The sequence below is a fragment of the Chiloscyllium punctatum genome, chromosome 14 (assembly GCF_047496795.1).
Source record: "Chiloscyllium punctatum isolate Juve2018m chromosome 14, sChiPun1.3, whole genome shotgun sequence".
NCBI lineage: Eukaryota > Metazoa > Chordata > Chondrichthyes > Orectolobiformes > Hemiscylliidae > Chiloscyllium > Chiloscyllium punctatum.
Window position 1 is genome coordinate 66,990,036 of NC_092752.1, and position 20,452 is coordinate 67,010,487.

The 20,452-nt window shown below is 46.1% G+C and overlaps 1 long non-coding RNA gene across 1 annotated transcript in view; it reads left to right on the top strand.

Annotated features, from left to right (window-relative positions):
• The first annotated feature begins 671 nt into the window (after positions 1-671).
• LOC140485495 (uncharacterized) overlaps positions 672-20,452 on the top strand; it is a 79,474-nt gene continuing 59,693 nt past the window's right edge. Inside the window, exons 1-3 of the long non-coding RNA XR_011962358.1 lie at positions 672-724; positions 4,609-4,737; positions 14,866-15,000. This is a non-coding gene — a long non-coding RNA (uncharacterized lncRNA). The remainder of the gene's footprint in view (positions 725-4,608; positions 4,738-14,865; positions 15,001-20,452) is intronic.

Sequence of the window (20,452 nt, forward strand, 5' to 3'; positions counted from 1 at the left end):
CTATGGGATGTGTGAGTCTCTGGCTGACCAGCCTTTCTTGCCCAGTCCTAGCTGCCCTTGAGCTGAGTGACTTGTTCGGCCATTTCAGAGGGTCATTGAGAGGCAAACCCTTTGCTGTGGGGATGTCGTGCAGACCACGTGAGGATGGGCAGATGTCCTTCTCGAAAGGACAAGGGTTTGGATTTGTTGTACTTCAGTAATGGTTTCATACTTCTTTGTGGATTGTTAATTATTATTTTTAAAATTATTGATTTCAAATGTCTTCTTTTCAGATGGTGGGTTTCAATCCTGTCTCCCCTGAACATGAGCTGAGGTTTTGGATACATTCTCTCACAATAATACCTCTAGGCCATCACTTCACCTGCTGACTGGGTGCTCATCCCTGAGCACTGATACCAGGGCCTCATGAAGCTAAACCCATTCTTCCAACATGACTGTGTGATCCTGACATCTTCCAGCAATCTGGGACTATTACTTAATATCGCTCCATTTTCCAGATCTCTGTGGAACTCAGTGCCATTCTCCATGTGTAACCCTCACTGCATCTGTTTAATTTCCCATTCTGTCTATTTCTCTGTCTCCTGTAGATACTCAGGAAAGTCCTGACTCAATAGCCTTCCCAGCTGCGGGGTGGATCGTGCATCATCACATTGAATGCAATTGGTCTGCCAGAGAGAGACAAAGGGAAAGGAGATCTGGAGCCTTCAATAAATCCTGTAGTGAGGTAAGGTCACCCACAGTGCACAGAGCAAAGAACAATGAGAGGGCTCCAAACATCTGTTAACACAACATGACATAGATACAGTGCTGGAGGGGGAGAACAGTACACACACACCCCAGGCTCAATCACCACCCCAGTGTAAGTTCTGTTATATTAAAACTCACTACAACAGTATATCTATGGCATGTCTTGTGGTCCAGTGTCTTCAATAATTTTTAATTCCTATAACAGATCCTATCGCTGTAACCTCCTCCCTTCCCGATAGTCCCTCCACATATTTGAAATGTACTGCATTCCAGACTACCATCCCTATCCCTGTAACTTGGTTCAGTGTCTACTACATGCCTTATCTCGGTAGTCTCCTCCTCCAATAAGGTAAAAACAAGGACTGCAGATGCTGGAAACCAGAGTCTAGATTAGAGTGGTGCTGGAAAAGCACGGCAGGTCAGGCAGCATCCGAGGAGCAGGAAAATCGACATTTCGGGCAAAAGCCCTTCATCAGGAACAGAGGCCGGGAGCCTGCAGAGTGGGGAGATAAATGAGAGGGGGGTGGGGATGGGGAGAAAGTAGCATAGAGTATAATAGGTGAATGGGGTGGGGAAGAAGGTGATAGGTCAGAGTGGAGGATGGGGGAAGGTAGCAAAGAGTACAATGGGTGAATGGGGGTGGGGATGGGGGTGATCAGTCAGAGAGGAGGGTGGAATGGATAGGTGGGAAGGGAGATAGGCCATTAGGACAGGTCATGAGGGCGGTGCTGAGCTGGAAGGCTGGAGGTTGGGTGAGATGGGGGAAGGGGAAATGAGGAAACTGGTGAAGTCCACATTGATGCCCTGGGGTTGAAGTGTTCCGAGGCGGAAGGTGAGGCGTTCTTCCTCCAGGCGTCGGGTGGTGAGGGAGCGACGGTGAAGGAGGCCCAGGACCTGCATGTCCTCGGCAGAGTGGGAGGGGGAGTTGAAATGTTGGGTCACAGGGCGGTGGGGTTGATTGGTGCGGGTGTACCAGAGATGTTCCCTAAAGTGTTCTGCTAGGAGGTGTCCAGTCTCCCCAATGTAGAGGAGACCGCATCGGGAGCAACGGATACAATAAATGATATTGGTGGATGTGCAGGTAAAACTTTGGATGTGGAAGGCTCCTTTGGGGCCTTGGATGGTGGTGAGGGGAGAGGTGTGGGCGCAGGTTTTGCAATTCCTGCAGTGGCAGGAGAAGGTGCCAGGAAGGGAGGGTGGGTTTCTGGGGGGCATGGAACTGACCAGGTAGTCAAGAAGGGAATGGTCTTTGCGGAAAGTGGAGAGGGGTGGGGAGGGAAATATATCCCTGGTGGTGGGGTCCGTTTGGAGGTGGCGGAAATGGCAGCAGATAATTTGGTTTATGCGAAGGTTGGTAGGGTGGAAGGTGAGCACCAGGGGCGTTCTGTCCTTGTTACGGTTGGAGGGGTGGGGTCTGAGGGCGGAGGTGCGGGATGTGGACGAGATGCGTTGGAGGGCATCTTTAACCACGTGGGAAGGGAAATTGCGGTCTCTAAAGAAGGAGGCTATCTGGTGTGTTCTGTGGTGGAACTGATCCTCCTGGGAGCAGATACGGCAAAGGGGGAGGAGTTGGGAATACGGGATGGCATTTTTGCAAGAGGTAGGGTGGGAAGAGGTGTAATCCAGGTAGCTGTGGGAGTCAGTGGGTTTGTAAAAAATGTCAGTGTCAAGTCGGTTGTCATTAATGGGGATGGAGAGGTCCAGGAAGGGAAGGGAGGTGTCAGAGATGGTCCAGGTAAATTTAAGGTCAGGGTGGAATATGTTGGTGAAGTTGATGAATTGCTCAAACTCCTCGCGGGAGCACGAGGTGGCGCCAATGCAGTCATCATTGTAGCGGAGGAAGAGGTGGGGAGTGGTGCCGGTATAATTACGGAAGATGGACTGTTCTCCGTAGCCAACAAAGAGACAGGCAGAGCTGGGGCCCATACGGGTGCTAATGGCTACCCCTTTGGTCTGGAGGAAGTGGGAGGATTCAAAGGAAAAATTGTTAAGTGTGAGGACAAGTTCAGCCAACCGAATGAGAGTCTCGGTGGAATGGTACTGTTGTGGACGTCGGGAGATGAAGAAACAGAGGGCTTCGAGGTCCTGGTCATGGTGGATGGAGGTGTAGAGGGATTGGATATTCATGGTGAAGGTGAGGCGTTGGTGGGCCAGGGAAATGGAAGTCTTAGAGGAGGGGTAGGGTGTGAGTGGTGTCTCGAACGAATGTGTGTAGTTCCTGGACTAGGGGGGACAGGACAATGTCGAGGTAGGGAGACATGAGTTCGGTGGGATAGGAGCATGCTGAGACAATGGGGCAGTTGGGGTGGTTAGACTTGTAGAACCGGGCAGTGGGGGATCCCGGACAATGAGGGTGGAAGCTGTGGGTGGGAGATCTCCTCCTGAGGTGATGAGGTTCTGTCTGCTCTGGGAGATGACGGTTTGGTGATGGGAGGTGGGTCATGGTAGAGGGGGTGGTAGGAGGAGGTGTCTTCGAGTTGGCATCATGGCTTCAGCGGTGTAGAGGTCAGTGCACCAGACTACCACTGCACCCCCTTTATCTGCTGGTTTGATGGTGAGGTCGGTATTGGAGCAGAGGAAGTGGAGGGCTGTACGTTGTGAGGGTGAGAGGTTGGAGTGGGGGAAGGGGTAGATAGGTTGAGACTGTTAATGTCTCGGTGGAAGTTGGAAATGAAGAAATCGAAGGCAGGTAATAGGCCAGTGCGGGGTGTCCAGGTGGATGGAGTGTATTGGAGGCCGGCAAAGGGGTCCTCAGAAAATAGGCGGGAGTCTTCATTGTAAAAGTAAGCTCTGAGGCGGAGGCGGTAGAAGAAGTGTTCGATGTCACGGCGTGTATTAAATTCATTGATGTGTGGACGGAGGGGGATAAAGGGGAGGCCTTTGCTGAGGACTGATCATTCGTCCTCAGTGAGGGGAGGTCAGGGGGATGGTGAAAACTCGGCAGGACTGGGAGCTGGGACCAGGCGTAGGTGTGGAGCTGGGGGAGGCGATGGAGCCTGTAACTGGAGTGGGTGTGGTGTTAGGGGGAATGGGGATAGAGTCATGAGCAGGGGTGGGGTTCCCCTCAGGGTTCTGGGGGGCAGGGATGTGACGTGGGACCTGGGGGGGTTGTCAGCAGAATGCAAGTGCGCGGCATTGGTGGGGGCAAACACGGCAGTGGGGGGGGGGGGCATGGAAGTCACTGAGTGTGTGACATCAGCGACGATGTGAAGGGCGGAAGTGATGTCATTTGTGGTGTGTGAGGAATTGTGAGGGGCGGAAATGGCATATGTTAACCAATAATTTCCTGTTACAAATCTATTTGACAATGTAGTATTTTAATTAAACTCAGTCCCTTACTGTTTCTTTCTTTTGGTCTTCATTCACATCTCCATGGTGTTCCAATATTTCAACCTTTCTCTTTGGACTTGGGAATTTCCATTCCCCTCAGACCTGTCCCCCTCCTCATCTGTGTCCATTTATAGCACACTGCATAATCCTGATACCTGGGGAGCCTATCCCAATAAAATAGCTCAGTCCTCCCTGAGTACTGGTAGCAGTGCTCACTGGTCAGAACCACTTCTGATGATAACATTGTGTGATCCTGATACATTCCTGCACTCTGCTGATATCACTGTCTCTCCATGTGATATCCCTTACTTTTGGGTCTAATTGCTGCCTCTGCCAGTGTCTCTCGCTCTTGCAGCTACTCCAGATCCTGAGCCAACAGCATTCTCCACTCCAGAGGGACGCAGCGGAACAGGCCAGGAATGGACATTAGGAATTTCCAGATCTCTGTGGGATTCAATGCCATTCTCCATGTGTAACATTCATTGCATCAGTGTAATTTTCCATTCTTTCTTATTTCTCTGTCTCCTGTAGGTATTCCTGATGTCCCTGACTCAGCAGAATTCCCAATTCCTGTCTCGTACATCACCACATTGAAGACAATTGGTCAGCCAGAGAGCGATGCAGAGAGAGATCTGGAGCCTTCAGTAAATCCTGCAGCCGGTAAGATCACTCACAGTAAACAGCACAGGGAGGAGTTAGTGGACTTTAATTCAGACCCTGAGGGCATGATGTAGGAACAATGCTGGGCAAGGAACATGAGAAAATTCTCAGGCTTCATTATCACCATCTTGTCTGTAAATTCATCTGTTCCACAGAACCCTCCCTATGTCTGTCAGTTTCTCCATTGTCTGTTTCATTGATACCACTTCCCTGCTCTCTATCTGCCCCTACAATCCTGCCTATCCCTGTAAGCTCCTCCTACCACGACAACTCTCCAAGTTTCTGCCTTGCCTTTAGTGCCGGGTTCTGTCACATCTCTCCTTAACTGAAGAAAAACAACTCTTCAGTTCCTTAAGCCATCCCTGTCAGTGTAGTCCTTTCCAGACCTGAAAAACCTCCCTGTCTTTGTGACTTTTTTGAACTCCGACTACCTTCATGATCTCTGTAACCTTCCCGTCACGACAACAAAAAAGCTCTGTACCTTAGTAACCTCCTCCAGCCGTTAGACTCCTCCTTGTCTCTGGGCACAAAGCAGAGTGACCCTGCTTCTCTCATAAATTAGTTTCTGCATTTCTAATGATGACGATGAACTCTTCCTGTCTCTAAAACGCACTCAGTCTCTGTAAACTCTGCTGGTCCCGATGGATGGAATTTCCTTCGATAACTACAAACCTTTCTACCTTTAATCTCCTCTAGACGCGCCCACACAGTTTATTTCTATAACCGCCATGAATGATGGAGTCATAGAGGTGTACAGCACGGAAACAGACCCTTCGGTCCAACCTGTCAATGCCGACCAGATATCCCAACCCAATCTAGTCCCACCTGCCAGCACCCGGCCCATATCCCTCCACACCCTTCCCATTCCTATACCCATCCAAATGCCTCTTAAATATTGCAGTTGTATCAGCCTCCACCACATCCTCTGGCAGCTCGTTCCATACATGTACCACCCTCTGCTTGAAAAAGTTGTCCCTTTTATCTTTCCCCTCTCACCCTAAACCTATATCTTCTAGTTCTGGACTCCCCGAGCCCAGGGAAAAGACTTTGTCTGTTTATCCTATCCATGTCCCTCATAATTTTGTAAACCTCTATAAGGTCAACCCTCAGCCTCCGACGCCACAGCCCCAGCCTGTTCAGCCTCTCCCTGTAGCTCAAATCCTCCAACCTTGGCAACATTCTTGTAAATCTTTTCTGAACCCTTTCAAGTGTCACAAAATTTTTCTGATAGGAAGGAGACCGGAATTGCACAAAATATTCCAACAGTGGCCTAATCAATGTGCTGTACAGCCGCAACATGACCTCCCAACTCCTGGACTCAATACTCTGACCAATAAAGGAATGCATACCAAACGCCGCCTTCACTCTTATCTATCTGCGACTCCACTTTCAAGGAGCTATGAATCTGCACTCCAAGGTCTCTTTGTTCAACAACACTCCCTAGGACCTTACCATTACGTGTATAAGTCCTGCAAAGATTTGCTTTTCAAAAATGCAGCACCTTGCATTTATCTGAATTAAACTCCATCTGCCAGTTAGCCCATTGTCCCGTCTGGTCCAGATCCTGTTGTAACCCTCTTCGCTGTCCACTACACCTCCAATTTTGGTGTCATCTGCAAACTGTACCTCTTATGCTCTCATCCAAATGATTTATGTAAATGACAAAAAGTAGAGGGCCCAGCACTGATCCTTGTGACACTCCACTGGTCACAGGCCTCCAGCCTGAAAAACAACCCTCCACCACCACCCTCTGTCTTTTACTTTTGAGCCAGTTCTGTATCCAAATGGCTAGTTTTCCCTGTATTCCATGAGATCTAACCTTGCTAATCAGTCTCCCATGGGGAACCTTGTCGAATGCCTTACTGAAGTCCATATAGATCACATCTATCACTCTGCCCTCATCAATCTTCTTTGCTACTTCTTCAAAAAACTCACTCGAGTGTGTGGGACATGATTTCCCACGCACAAAGCCATGTTGACTATCCATAATCAGTCCTTGCCTTTCCAACTACATGTACATCTTGTCCCTCAGGATTCCCTCCAACAACCTGCCCACCACTGAGTTCAGGCTCACCGGTCTATAGTTCCCTGGCTTTTCTTTACCGCCCTTCTTAAACAGTGGCACCACGTTAGCCAACCTCCAGTCTTCCGGCACCTCACCTGTGATTATTGATGATACAAATATCTCAGCAAGAGGCCCAGAAATCACTTCTCCAGCTTCCCACAGAGTTCTCGGGTACACCTGATCAGGTTCTGGGGGGGTTATCCACCTTTAACCGTTCCAAGACATCCAGCACTTCCTCCTCTGCAAGATGTCACCATCTCTTTCTCTACAGTCTATATCTTTCATATCCTTTTCCACAGTAAATACTGATGCAAAATATTCATTTAGTGTCTCTCCCATTTTCTGTGGCTCCACTCAAAGGCCGCCTTGCTGATCTTTCAGGGGCCCTATTCTCTCCCTAGTTACCCTTTGTCCTTAATATATTTGTAAAAACCCTTTGGATTCTCTTTAATTCTATTTGCCAAAGCTATCTCATGTCCCCTTTTTGCCCTCCTGATTTACCTCTTTAGTATACTCCAACTTCCTTTATACTCTAAGGACTCACTCGATCTATCCTGTCTATACCCGACATGTGCTTCCTTCTTTTTCTGAACTAAACCCTCAATTCCCTATACCTACCAGCATTCCCTTTCACCCTGACAGGAATATGCTTTCTCTGGATTCTCATTATCTCACTTCTGAAGGCTTCCCATTTTCCAGCCGTCCCTTTACCTGCGAACATCTGCCTCCAATCAGCTTTCAAAAGTTCTTGCCTAATACGTCAAAATGGGCCTTTATCCAATTTAGAACTTCAACTTTTAGATCTGGTCTATCCTTTTCCATCACTATTTTAAAATGAATAGAATTATGGTCGCTGGTCCCAAAGTGCTCCCCCACTGACACCTCACTCACCTGCCCTGCCTTATTTCCTCAGTTTAGGTCAAGTTTTGCACCTTCTCTAGTTGATACACCCACATACTGAATCAGAAAATTGTCTTGTACACACTTAACAAATTCCTCTCCATCTAAACCTTTACACTATGGCAGTCCCAGTCAATGTTTGGAAAGTTGAAATCCCCTACCATATCTACCCTATTATTCTTACAGATAACTGAGATCTCCTTACAAGTTTGTTTGGCAATTTCCCTTTGACTACTGTGGGGTCTGTAATACAATCCTAATAAGGTGATCATCCCTTTCTTATTTCTCAGTTCCACCAAATAACTTCCCTGGATGTATTTCTGGGAATATCCTCCCTCAGCACAGCCGTAATGCTATCCCTTATCAAAAATGCCACTCCCCCTCCTCTCTCACCTCCCTTTCTATCCTTCCTGAAGCATTTGTATCCTGGAACATTAAGCTACCAGTCCTGCCCATCCCTGAGCCATGTTTCTGTAATTGCTATGAGATCCCAGTCCCATGTTCCTAAACATGCCCTGAGTTAATCTGCCTTCCCTGTTAGGCCCCTTGCATTGAAATAAATGCAGTTTAATTTATTAGTCCTACCTTGTCCCTGCCTGCCCTGACTGTTTGACTCACTTCTGTTCTCAGCTGGACCCGTCTCAGATCGAGCTGCCAAAATCCTCCCTGTGATTGTTACCACGTCCCATCGCCGCATTCCTCCAAATCCCTGTAAAGTCCTCCCATTCCTAAAACCCGCCCTGTATCTGTCACCTGTCCCAGCTTCCACAACCCTCCCTATCTCTGTACGACACCACCACCCCCCATACCCCCGTCCCAGTTACTAATGCCCACTGTATCACTAAATGCCAGTAGTCACTATAATTTCAGAGTAAGGTGTGAAAGCAGGAATACTGTACTGGGTTAAACGATCAGTCGTGATCATATTGAATGGTGGGACCGACTCTGTGGTCAAATGGCCAATACCTGCTCTTCTTTCCTGTGCTTCTCTATAAACTTACTATCCATATAACCTCCTTCAGTCCCCACAGCCCTCCCTCTCTCCATAAACTCCTTCAGTCCCCACGACTCTTCCTATCCATGTAACCTGAATCATTCCCCACAAACCTCCCTAACTCCATAACCTCCAAAAGGCCCCACGACCCTCCCTATCTCCATAATCTCATCCTGACCCAATGACCCTCCCGTTCAGAGTAACCTCCTTCAATCCCCATGATCCTCTTGATCTGTACAACCTCCTTTAGGCCCAACAGCCCTGCAGATCTCTTTGGACCCTTTCAGCCCCCACATCACTCCCTATCTCCATAATGTTCTTCAGTCACCACTGCACTCTCTGTGTCCATAATCTCATACAGTCCCTACATCACTCCCTATCTCCATAATGTCCTTCAGTCCCCACGACCCTGCTTATTTCCAAAACATCTATTACCTGTTGAACCTGTAAGCTACCTTTTTCAGATAAACATGAACTCCCATAACCCTTTCTGCTGCCAGTCTGAAACCAAACAGTGCTAGCCTATAGTAGGTCAGGAGCTGAAATATGTTTGAAAGGATATGTCAATGAACAACAACTGGACCCTTAGAAACACTTTTAATAAAAAAGAGGATGTGTTTTTGAGCCTGTTGGATTTTATTTTTATTGTTGTGAATATAAATGGCAGAGTAGATACGGGTGTAGGAGTGGTTGGACTGAAGATACGATTTATTTGAATTTTCAGAAAACTTTACACAAGTTTCAATAAGGGCTAAAGAGTAATTTGGTAAAGAATAGGGCACCTTAAATGTCCGGAGGTGGGTGAGATATTAGACAAAATAGTGTTGTCAGAATTTACTGTGGAGAAAGACATGGAAGCTCAGGAAGTTGGGGAAATAAATAGTGATGTCTTGGAAAGAATCCTCAACAAAGGAAAAAAAAAGTGCTGGAATCTGAAAACAAATAAAGGTAGATCAATCCTCAGTCGCTTATTAGGTCGATCCTAGAATATTGTGGGAATCTGGGGAAGAGATTGCAGTGTTCCTAACATATATTTATTTTATCAATACACACAATGAGCTACCAGAAGACTGGAGGGTGGCTAATGCTGTTCCATCACTGAAGGTCTGCAGTGAGTAGCCAGGAAATCACAACCCAGTGAGCCCAGTGCTCGGTAAGTTGTTGGAGGAGATTCTGAGAGAAAGGAGTTACATATATTTGGAAAGGCCAGGGCTGATTAGAGATAGTCAGCATGGCTTTGTGAGTGGGAAACCGTGTTTCACAAACCGGATTGACTCTTCGAGGAGTTGACCAAGCGATAAATGAAGGCAGAGCAGTCAGCGTTGTCTACAGCAAAGTATTTGACATGGTTCCAGGGGATGGAGAACATCTAGTCAAGAGGAAGAAGGAAGCTAATTTAAGTTTGAGGAACCAAGGATCAGAAGCAGGGCTCTAGAGAGTTACATGGGGCAGCACGGTGGCTCAGTGGTTAGCACTGCTGCCTCACAGCACCAGGGACACGATTTCAATTCCAGCCCCAGGCGACTGTCTGCGTGGAGTTTGCACATTCTCTCCATGTCTGGTGGGGTTCCGACAGGTGCTCCGGTTTCCACCCACAACCCAAAGATGTGCAGGTTAGGTGAATCAGCCATGCGTTGTTCAAGAAAGGGAATAGAGATAATCCTGGGAATCACAGACCTGTCAGTCTTCTGTCTGTGATGTGCAGATTATTGGAGAGGACTCTGGGAGACAGGATTTATGATTCCTTGGAAAACCATAGTTTGATTAGAGGAAGTCATCATGACTTTGTAAGGGACAGGTCATGCCTCACAAATCTTATTGAATCCTTTGAGAATGTGACAAAACACATTTATGGCTCATTGAGAAAGTGCAGAGCATGGGATACAGGGAAACCTGCCTGTCTGGATACAGAATTCCTGGTCCTTAGAAGACAGAGGGCGATGACAGATGGAAATCATTCAGCCTGGAGCTCCGTGACCAGTGGTTTTCTGCAGGGAGAGGTCAAAAAATCTCTGCTCGTTGTGATTTTATGAATGACTTGGATGTGTGAGTGGAAGAGTGGGTAAGTAGGTTTGCCAATGACATGAAGGTTGGTGGAGTGGTGAATAGTGTGGATGTCTGTTGTAGGTTGCAACAGGACATTGACAGGATGTAGAGCTGGGCTGAGAAGTGGCAGATGAAGTCAAATCTGGAAAAGTGTGAAGTGATGCATTCTGGAAGGTGAGACTTGAATGCAGAATACAGGGGTAAAGGCAGAATACTGGATAGTGTGGAGGAACAGATGGATCTTGGATTTCATGACCAGAGATCCATCAAATTTGCCACCAAACTTATAGTGTTGTTAAGAAAGAATATGTTGTATTGGCTTTCATTAGCTGGGGGATTGAGTTTTAAAGCAATGAGGTTATGCTGCAGCTCTGTACAGTCCTGTTTAGATCCCAATTAGAATATTGTATTCAGTTTTGATCCCTTCATTACAGGAAGGATGTGGAAGCTTTTCGAGGGTAAAGAGGAGATTTACCAGGATGCTACCTGTACTGGAGGGCATGTCTTATGGAGAAAGGTTGAGGGAGCTAAGGCTTTTCTCATTGGAGTGAAGAAGAGTGTGGTGTGACTTGGTAGAGGTGAACAAGATGGTGTGAGCCAAAGATAGAGTGAACAGTGAGAGACCTCATTATCCCATGGCATACATGGTACAAGGGGGCGGAATTGTAAGGTGATTGGAGGATGGGTAAGGGGAGATTTCAGATGTAGGTTCTTTACACAGAGAGTGGTGGGTGGGTGTAATGGGACACTTTAACAGACTCTTGGATCGGCAAAATGAAGGGTATGTAAGTTAGTTTGATCTTCCAGTCGGGTAAAAGATAGGCATGGCATCATGGCCGAAGCGTCTTGTGCTGTACTGTTCTGTGTTCTACGTTCTCTATGGTAAACTGGGTAATAAACTCAGATCAATGTAAAAGGATATGGTATTCAGGAGGAGCTAGTCAACTGGATACAAAATTGGGCTTGATGGTAGGAGACAGAGGGTGATGGGAGACATGTTGCCTTTCTGACTGGAGACATGTGACCAGCGGTGGAGTGGGTCCACTGTTGTTTGTCATTTGGATAAATGATTCGGATGGGAATATTGGTTTTGTGGGAAGTAACTTTTTTGAGTGACACTGAAATTGTTGGTAAAGTGGACAGTGAAGAAAGTTATCTGTGATACAACAGTTCAAATAGTACACTGGGATAGTGGGCTGAAGAATAGCAGATGGAGTTTAATTAGATAAAGGTGAGGTGTTCCATTTTGGTGAAACAAACCAGGGTGGGACCTGTACAGTTAATGTTCGGGCCCTGGGTAGTGTTGTCAGTCAGAGACCCAGGGATGCAGGTCGACAGTTCTTTGTAAGTGGTGTCACAGGTAGACAGGCTGGTGAAGCAGGCGTTTGGGGTGGTTATCTTCTTTGGGTAGAGCATTGAGAGTAGAAGTTGGGATGTCATGTTGTGGCTGTACAGGACATTGGTGAGGCCACCATAAAAGCATTGTTGACCAGTAGAAAGTACTCATCTGGTTCACTTACGTCCTTTAGGGAAGGACATCTGACATTCTAACCTGGTCTGGCCTGCACGTGACACCAGACCCACAGCAATATGGCTGACTCTGTGCTATACTCTGGGTAATTAGCAGTGGGGCAAAGAATGTTGGTCCCACAGTGACATCCTTGTCCCATGAATGAATAAATAAAAATACATATATCCCTCCCTACCTCTGCAAACCCCTCCAGCTGCAGCAATCCGTACTGGCTTTGTAACACCATTCAGACCCTGACCCCTCTCTGTAACACTCTCACCACCTCCAGCACCTTCAGCTCTCCCAGTTCCTTTTGTGACATAAAACCTTGACAATTATTCCCTCTTCCATCTGACCTCCTCCTGCGAGCAGACCCTTTGCAATCCCTTTAAAACTTATTCCTAAAACATTCTCTCACTTCAGTATTTTAAGTACTTTTTGGTGATCCTCCAAGCCCGATAATCTGATATGATCCTTTTTACTTGAGTGAGGGACCGATGGGGATTTCTTGGTGAGGATTTGTCTGTTTCAATGGAATGTCCTTTTGTTGAGTGTTTTACACTGCTCCTTCAAATGTTTTCCACTGTTCATTGACAGACACATATTTCAGTCTGTTTAGCCTGTTTACCTTGGTCAGTTCTCCTCTCAAACTCATGTTATTGGTTATTTTTGTTTCTGCTTGTAGCTTGTCCTTTCTGTGATTCACTTTAAAACTTTATATTTCTTTAAACTGCACTTTATCACAATTTCCCAGAGGATTTCTCCAGGTGTCATTACTCATTCACGAAGTTTCATCACACAATGGTCGCTCTGAGATAGTTACGTCCCTTGCCAGTTGCACAATTTGTTAATCAAAGAAACACTGAAAACTAATTCTCTGAACTCCTCTTCCAATATCACTCTTGCCAGTGTGACTGTCCCACATTTTGAATATTGATGTTTCCCAAAATTATCACAATGTGTTTGTTAAAAAATTCCAATGAGTTCCTGTGTAATGCAGTGATGAGCAACGGAATGCTTTTTGGTGGCTAAAACTGTCCTGCTGCTTGTGTCCTTGGCAAGTAGTAGCCAGAATTTGCATTCAGACTGATTCTACTTCATGATCTGAGACCAAATGCTTTCTCTATGATGCCTTTGTTATCCATTATTGTTAGTGTTACCCATTTTGCCTGAGTTTCCGCAAGGTTGTGATCCATTGAATATTTATGTCCACCTGTTGTTCACCCTGTAACCATGTCTCTCTGTTATCTAAACCTCTTTTATCTCAGTGTCACAAATCCATCTACCTTATTGATAAGACGTCGTCCATTGAAAAAAAAAACATAATTTACTCTCCCACAATTTCCTGTCACAAACCTATTCACTGAAGTACAGTTTTAGTTAATCGCTGTCCCATCGTGTTCCTTTTTGATTACCTTCAGTCACATCCCCATACTGTTCCGATGCTTCACCTTTTCTCTTTGATTTTGGAAAGCTCCTTTCACCTGGACCCTGCCCCTGCATCCTCTCTGTCAGTTTAAAGCCCTGTCCATAAACCTACTGTCATGATTGGCCAGGACACTGGTCCCATCACGGTTCCAGTGGGACCATCCTATTGGATTTTTTTTATAAATCAGGTAGGGGATGTGGGTGTCTCTGGCTGACTAGCCTTTATTGCCTATCCCAAGCTGCCCTTGAGCTGAGTAGCTTGCTTGGCCATTTCAGAGGACCATTGAGAGGCAAACACTTTGCTGTGGGTATGTCGTGCAGACCGCGTGAGGATGATCCGATCTCGTTGTTGAAAGGGCAAGTGGGTGGCACGGTGGCTCAGTGATTAGCACTCCTGCCTCACAGCACCAGGATCCCAGGTTCGAGTCCAGCCGCGGGCGACTGTGTGGAGTTTGCACATTCTCCCCATGTCTACGTGAATTGCCTCCGGATGCTCCGGTTTCCTCTCACAGTCCAAGGACGCGCAGGTCAGGCGAATTGGCCATGCTAAATTGCCCATAATGTTAGGTGTATTAGGTCGAGGGAGATGGGTCTGAGTGGGCTACTCTTGGGTCGAAAGGCCTGTTTCCACACTGTAAGGAATCTAATCGAAGGGATTGTGATTTTTGTACATCAGCAATGGTTTCATATTTGTTTATCGATTGTAAATTTCTATTTTTAAAATTATTGATTTTAAATTCCACCATATCTTATGGTGGGATTCAAACCTGCCTCTCCTGAACATTAGCTGAGGTTTTGGACAAATACCCTAACAATAATGTTATTACGCCATCACTTCACCTGCTCACTGGTTGCTAATCCCTGAGCACTGACACATGAAGCGAAACCCATTCTTCCAACATGATTGTGTGATCCTGAAGTCTTCCAGCACTCCAGTTATATCACTTAGTCTCTCTCCATGTGGTAACCCTCACTGTGTGAGTCTAATTGCTGCCTCTGTCAGCGTCTCTCATTCTAGATCCTGAGCTAACAGAATTCTCCACTCCAGAGAGACGCAACAGCACCGGCCTGGGATGGAGTTTGGGATTTTCCAGATATCTGTTTGGGCTCATTTCCATTCTCCTTGTGTAACCCTCACTGCATCAGTCTAATTTCCCATTCTGTCTATCTCTCTGTCTCCTGTAGGTACTCAAGAAGTTACTGACTCAATAGACTTCCCAACTGCTGTGTGTCTCATCCATCACCTCATTGAAGATGGTTGGTCAGCCAGAGAGACAAAGGGAAGGGAGATCTGGAGCCTTCAATAAATCCTGCAGTGAGGTAAGATCACTCATAGTGCACAGAGCAGAGAGCAATGAGAGGGCTCCAAACATCACTTACAAGACATGACATAGATACAGTGCTGGAGGGGGAGCACAGTACAGTACAGTTACACCCCATGCTCAATCACCACGTCTACTTTAACTTATGTTGCACTGAGACAGCATCGGGAGTTCATAGTTATCAATTCAGTCCTGTGCTGTCTGAGTGAGCATCAGTACAACAGACGGGAGCGTAGGTCTCCGACGAGAGTTTGTGAATGCTGCCTGGGATCTTTCTGTTCTGCGTTCTCCCTCCAACACTGAACTAAGACTCATTACTCTGCAACACTGTATCTGTGGCATGGCTTGTGCACCAGTGTCTTCAGTCATTTTTAACTCCTATAACAGTAGTTATCCCTGTAACCTCCTCCCTTCCCAATAGTCCCTCCACATATTTGAAATGTACTGCATTCCAGACTACCATCCCCATCGCTGTAACTTGCTTCAGTGTCTACAACATGCCTTATTATGGTACACTAATCCTCTTTAACTGGATACAGAGTGATACAGCACGGAAACAGAACCTGTGGTCCAACTCCTCAATGCTGCCCATGTTACCTAAACTGAATGAGTCTCATTTGCCTGCCTTTGGCCCTTAGCTCTTCAAACCTTCTCCTCTCCATGTACCTGCTCAAATGTCTTTTCCATGCTGTAATTGTTCTTGTTTCTCCCATGTGCCTGAGGCAGTCTGTTCCGTCTATGCACCATCCTCTGTGGATAATGTTCCCCCCTCAGCTCCCTCTTTAAATCCTTGCTCTCTCACCTCCTGTTTATACTCTCTAGTTTTAGACTCACCTACCCTTGGTTATTCACCATTCTTAGAGTCACCCCTTGGCCTCCTCTGCCCAAGTGAAATATTTAGGACAATGTTACAAATATCTCCAACGTATGTAACAAAGTGCTGGCCAATGTCGGCAAATGTGCTAAATGTCGCTTTCCCCACCCTGTCCACCTGTGATGCCATTTCCGAGGAACAATGTAACTGGCACCCCCTGGTCTTTCTCTCTCTCTCTCTCTCTCTCTCTCTCTCTCTCTCTTTCTCTCTCTGGTCAACAACTCTGGCCAGAGCCCTTCCATTAACTGTATTAGTCCTCCCTGGTTTGTCTTAACAAAATCCAACAGCTGAATTAAACTCCATCTTTCATTCCTTGGTCCACTAGCCCAGTTGGTCAGTATCCCCTTTGATAACCGTATTTACTGCCCACGACACCATTCAATTGATCATCAACAAACTTTCGCACAATCACTCCTATATTTTCAACCAAATTGTTTATGTCGATGATGCACATCAGTGGACCCAGCCCTGATCCTTTCTTCAATAATGGAATCAAACCATATTCTTGTCATAACGCCATACAGCATGGAAACTGACCCTTCAGTTGATACTCACCATAATCTAAAACTAAACTCTTCCCAGCTGCTTTTGCTGGCCCATATCACCCCAACCCTTCCCTATTCACCTGTTTATCCAAATATCTTTTAAATGTTGTAATTGTGCCCACATCAACCCTTTTCTCAGGAAGTTCATTCCACACTCAAACCACCTTCTGTGTAGCAAATTGCCCCATATCTGTTTTTTTGAACACCTCTCCCCTCTAAACTTAAAAATGTGGCCCCTCCTCTTGAGACTCCCCCATCCTGAGGAAAAGGCAACTACCATTAAATTGATCTATGTACCTCATTTTTTTTTCCATAAATCTTTATAGCATCATGTCTCAACCTCCAGGCTCCAGTGAAAAAAGACTCAGCCAATAGAGCCATTTTTCAGAACTCAGGCCTTCCAGACCCAGCAATATCCTGGGACATCTCTTCTGAACACCCTGCAGCTTAATAATATCCTCCCTATAACTGGGGCGACCAGAGCTGGACAGAGTATTGCAGAACAGGCCTCACAAATGTCTGTGCAATCTCAACATGACATCCCAAATCCTCCACTCAATGGACTGAGCAATAGTCAGGCATGCCAAGCACTGTCTTATCCATCCTGTGATGCAAACTTCAAGGATTATCTACCTGAACCCGGAGGTCCCTCTGCACTAAAACACTAACCGAAGCCTTAACATTAATTGTATAAGCTCTACCCTTGTGATGCATTTAATCGGGTTCTGGAACTTGCCATAGCTTTGTGTTTTAAAACCTCCAGCACCACCTCTTTTATAACATGCACTCTTTTCAAGTCATAGAGATATACAGCATAGAAACAGACCCTTCAGTCCCCAACTCGTCCAGGCTTACCAGAAGATCTGAATAAATCCATTCCCTTTTCCAGCATTTGGCCCATAGACGTCTACACCCTCACAATTCAGATGCCCATCCAGATACCTTTTAAATGTTGTAATTGTGTCAGTCTCCATTACTTTCTCTTTCAGCTCATTCCATACACCCATCACCATGTGTGTGAAGAAGCTGTCCCTTCAGTCCCTCTGTAAACCATTCACCTCTAACCTTAAACTTATGCCCTCTAGTTTTGGACTCCCCAACTTCTGGGAAAAGGCCTTGAATGCTTACCCTATCCATGTTTATTAAACCTCTGTAAGGTCACCCCTCAGTCTCCGATTCTCCAGTGACAGTAACCCCAGATTATTCACCAACAACCCGGGCAATACCTTGTTAATCTTTTCTGAGCCCTTTCAAGTTTGACAACATCCTTCCTGTAGCAGAGAGACTGGAATTGCAGAGAACTCCAATTGTGGTCTCATGTATTACTCCTGTTCCCTGAGTTCCCCAGTCTTTCTCCACAGTAAGTTCTGGAATGAAAAAATTGTTTAGGATCTTAGCAAATATCCTGCAGTTCCACGCATCGATGGCCTCATTGATTTTTAATGGACACTATTTTGTCCTGAGTTACTTATACACTCTTAATATACTGATACAATCACTTTTGGATTCCCCTTTCCTTCTCTGCTGAGGCTATTTCATTTCGCCTTTCTCCATTCCTGATTTCTGCCCAAAGTGCATTCCTGCAGCCCCTGTACATCCTCAGGGATTCCCTTGATCCAGCTGGCTATACCTGACATGTTGCCCCCTTTTCCTTGACCAGACCCTCAGTAGACAGCCAGTGTTTCCGAATGCTGTCAACATTGACCTGCACACAAACAGGAACATGCTGGCGCTGATCGATCAGTTTATCTCACTTTTAAAATATTCTCACTTGCCAAACTTCCCTTTCCCTGTAAATAATTCCCTTCCCCAGTCACATTTTGTAAGTTCCTGACTAATACAATCAAGATTGGTCAGGCTCCATTTTATAACTTGCACTTGTGGACCAGGCCTGTCCTTTTCCAAAGCTGTTTTCAAACTACTAGAACTGTGGTCACTTTGGCAAAACGCTTTCCCACTCACATCTCAGTCCCTCTCCCTACCTTAATTCCCAAGGGGAGGTCAGGTTTTGCCCCTTTCTCTTTTCAGGCTATTTACATATTGATTGGGAGTTTTCTGGAACACAATTACCAAATTCCTCCCTTAAACACTGAACACTGGCAGTCCCAGTCTAGGTTTGGAAAGTTCAAAAACCGTGCCATAACAGCCCTATTATTATGGTTGATATTTAAGATGTTCCGACATATTTGTTCCACAGTCTGCCACAGATTTTCGGGTCAGCAGTCCAATCGTTTCAGAATGATGACCCGTTCTTATTTCTCTGTTCCACTAACATAGTTTCACTGGACGATCCCACAGGAATATCCTCTCTAAGTACTGCTGTGATGAATCATGCCATCAAAACCCCACCACCACACGTCCTCTCTTGCCTCCCCTTCCTGTAGCATCTCTACCTTGAAACAATGAACTGCCAGTCTTGCTGCTCCCTCAGCTGTGTTTCTGTAATAACTATAATATCCCAGTCCCATGTTCCAATCCATGCTTTTGAGTTCATCTTCCTTAGCTCTCTGACCCCTTACATTGAAATAAATGCAGTTTAATCATCAGTTTCCCCCCATTCCCTGCTATGTTCTTGCCTGCCTTGTCTGCTGAAATTGCTGTCTTTAACTCGTGCACCAGCCTCAATCTTCTTTCTGGCCTTACGTTTATTTAAGGTCCAACACCCTGCCAGAACAAGGTTATATCCTCTCAAGCAATTCACTCCACCAGGATATGGGTCCCTCTCCCCCTCCCAGTTCAGGTGCCTTTCCCACCCTGTCTCCCTGTGCTGACACCTTCAGGGATCTATGGACTTGTCCACCATGGTCCCTGTATTCCTCAGTACTCCGCAATGACCTCCCGTTCATTATGTCTGTTCTTCACTTATCGTACCTCGCACAGAGTATTACCTCACTTCAATCAGAACTAAACTCTGCTTAGATTATCATCCGATCAACATCAGACAGCAGACAGAGACCATCCTCCTCCCTGTGAACAACACCCTCCCCTTTCATGTCATCTGCAAACCGACTAATGATACCTTCTGCTTTCACATCCGAGTTATTAATGTTCAATGTTTCCTGCACAGATCTCTGTGGTACACCCGGTGAAAGTATTCTATCCACCAATTTTGCATCCAATTTGCCAACTTGCCTTGGAACCCAGTCCTTTTGGACCAGCCTTCCATGTTGGATCTTGTTTAAGGACTTATTCAAGTCCATGTAAACCACATCATCTGCACTGCCTTCATCAATATACTAAAGCACCATTTAAAAAAAAACTGAACTGAATTCCTCAGACAGTATCTCCCTCTGCCAAATCCGTGATGACTAAACCGAGTTGATCCTTACCTTTGCAAGTGTTGATTCATCCTCACAGTAGTTCAAAATAATTTCCCAGTCCCTGCTGTCAGACTATCTGCTCTGTAATTACCTGGCCTATCCCTGCTGCCCTTCCTGAATAAAGGAACCACATTAGAAATCCTCCAGTCATTCAGCACCTCACCTGTGGCCAGCAAAGTATTATATTTATCCACCAGGGCCCCAACAATCTCTGGGTAATTAGCATGGGGTCAAAGAATGCTGGTCCAGGCAGTGACACCCACATCCCATGAATGAACAAATAAAAATACATATATCCCTCCCTACCTCTGCAAACCCCTCCAGCTGCAGCAATCCGTACTGGCTTTGTAACACCGTTCAGGCCCTGACCACTCTCTGTAACACTGTCACCACCTCCAGCACCTTCTCCTCTCCATGTTCGCATCGTGTCAATAAACCTTGACAACGATTCCCCTTCCCATTGCCCTCCTCCTGCGAGCAGACCCATTGCAATCCCTTTAAAACTTACTCTAAAACTCTCTCTCACTTCAGGATTTTAAGTACTTTGTGGTGATCTTCTCAGCCTCATAATCTAATATGATCCATTTTGTCCTGAGTGAGGGATCAAAGGGGATTTCTTGCTGAGTTTTTGTCTGTTTCAGTGGAATGTCCTTTTGTTGAGTATTTTACACTGTTCCTTCAAAAGTTTTCCACTGTTCATTGACAGGCACA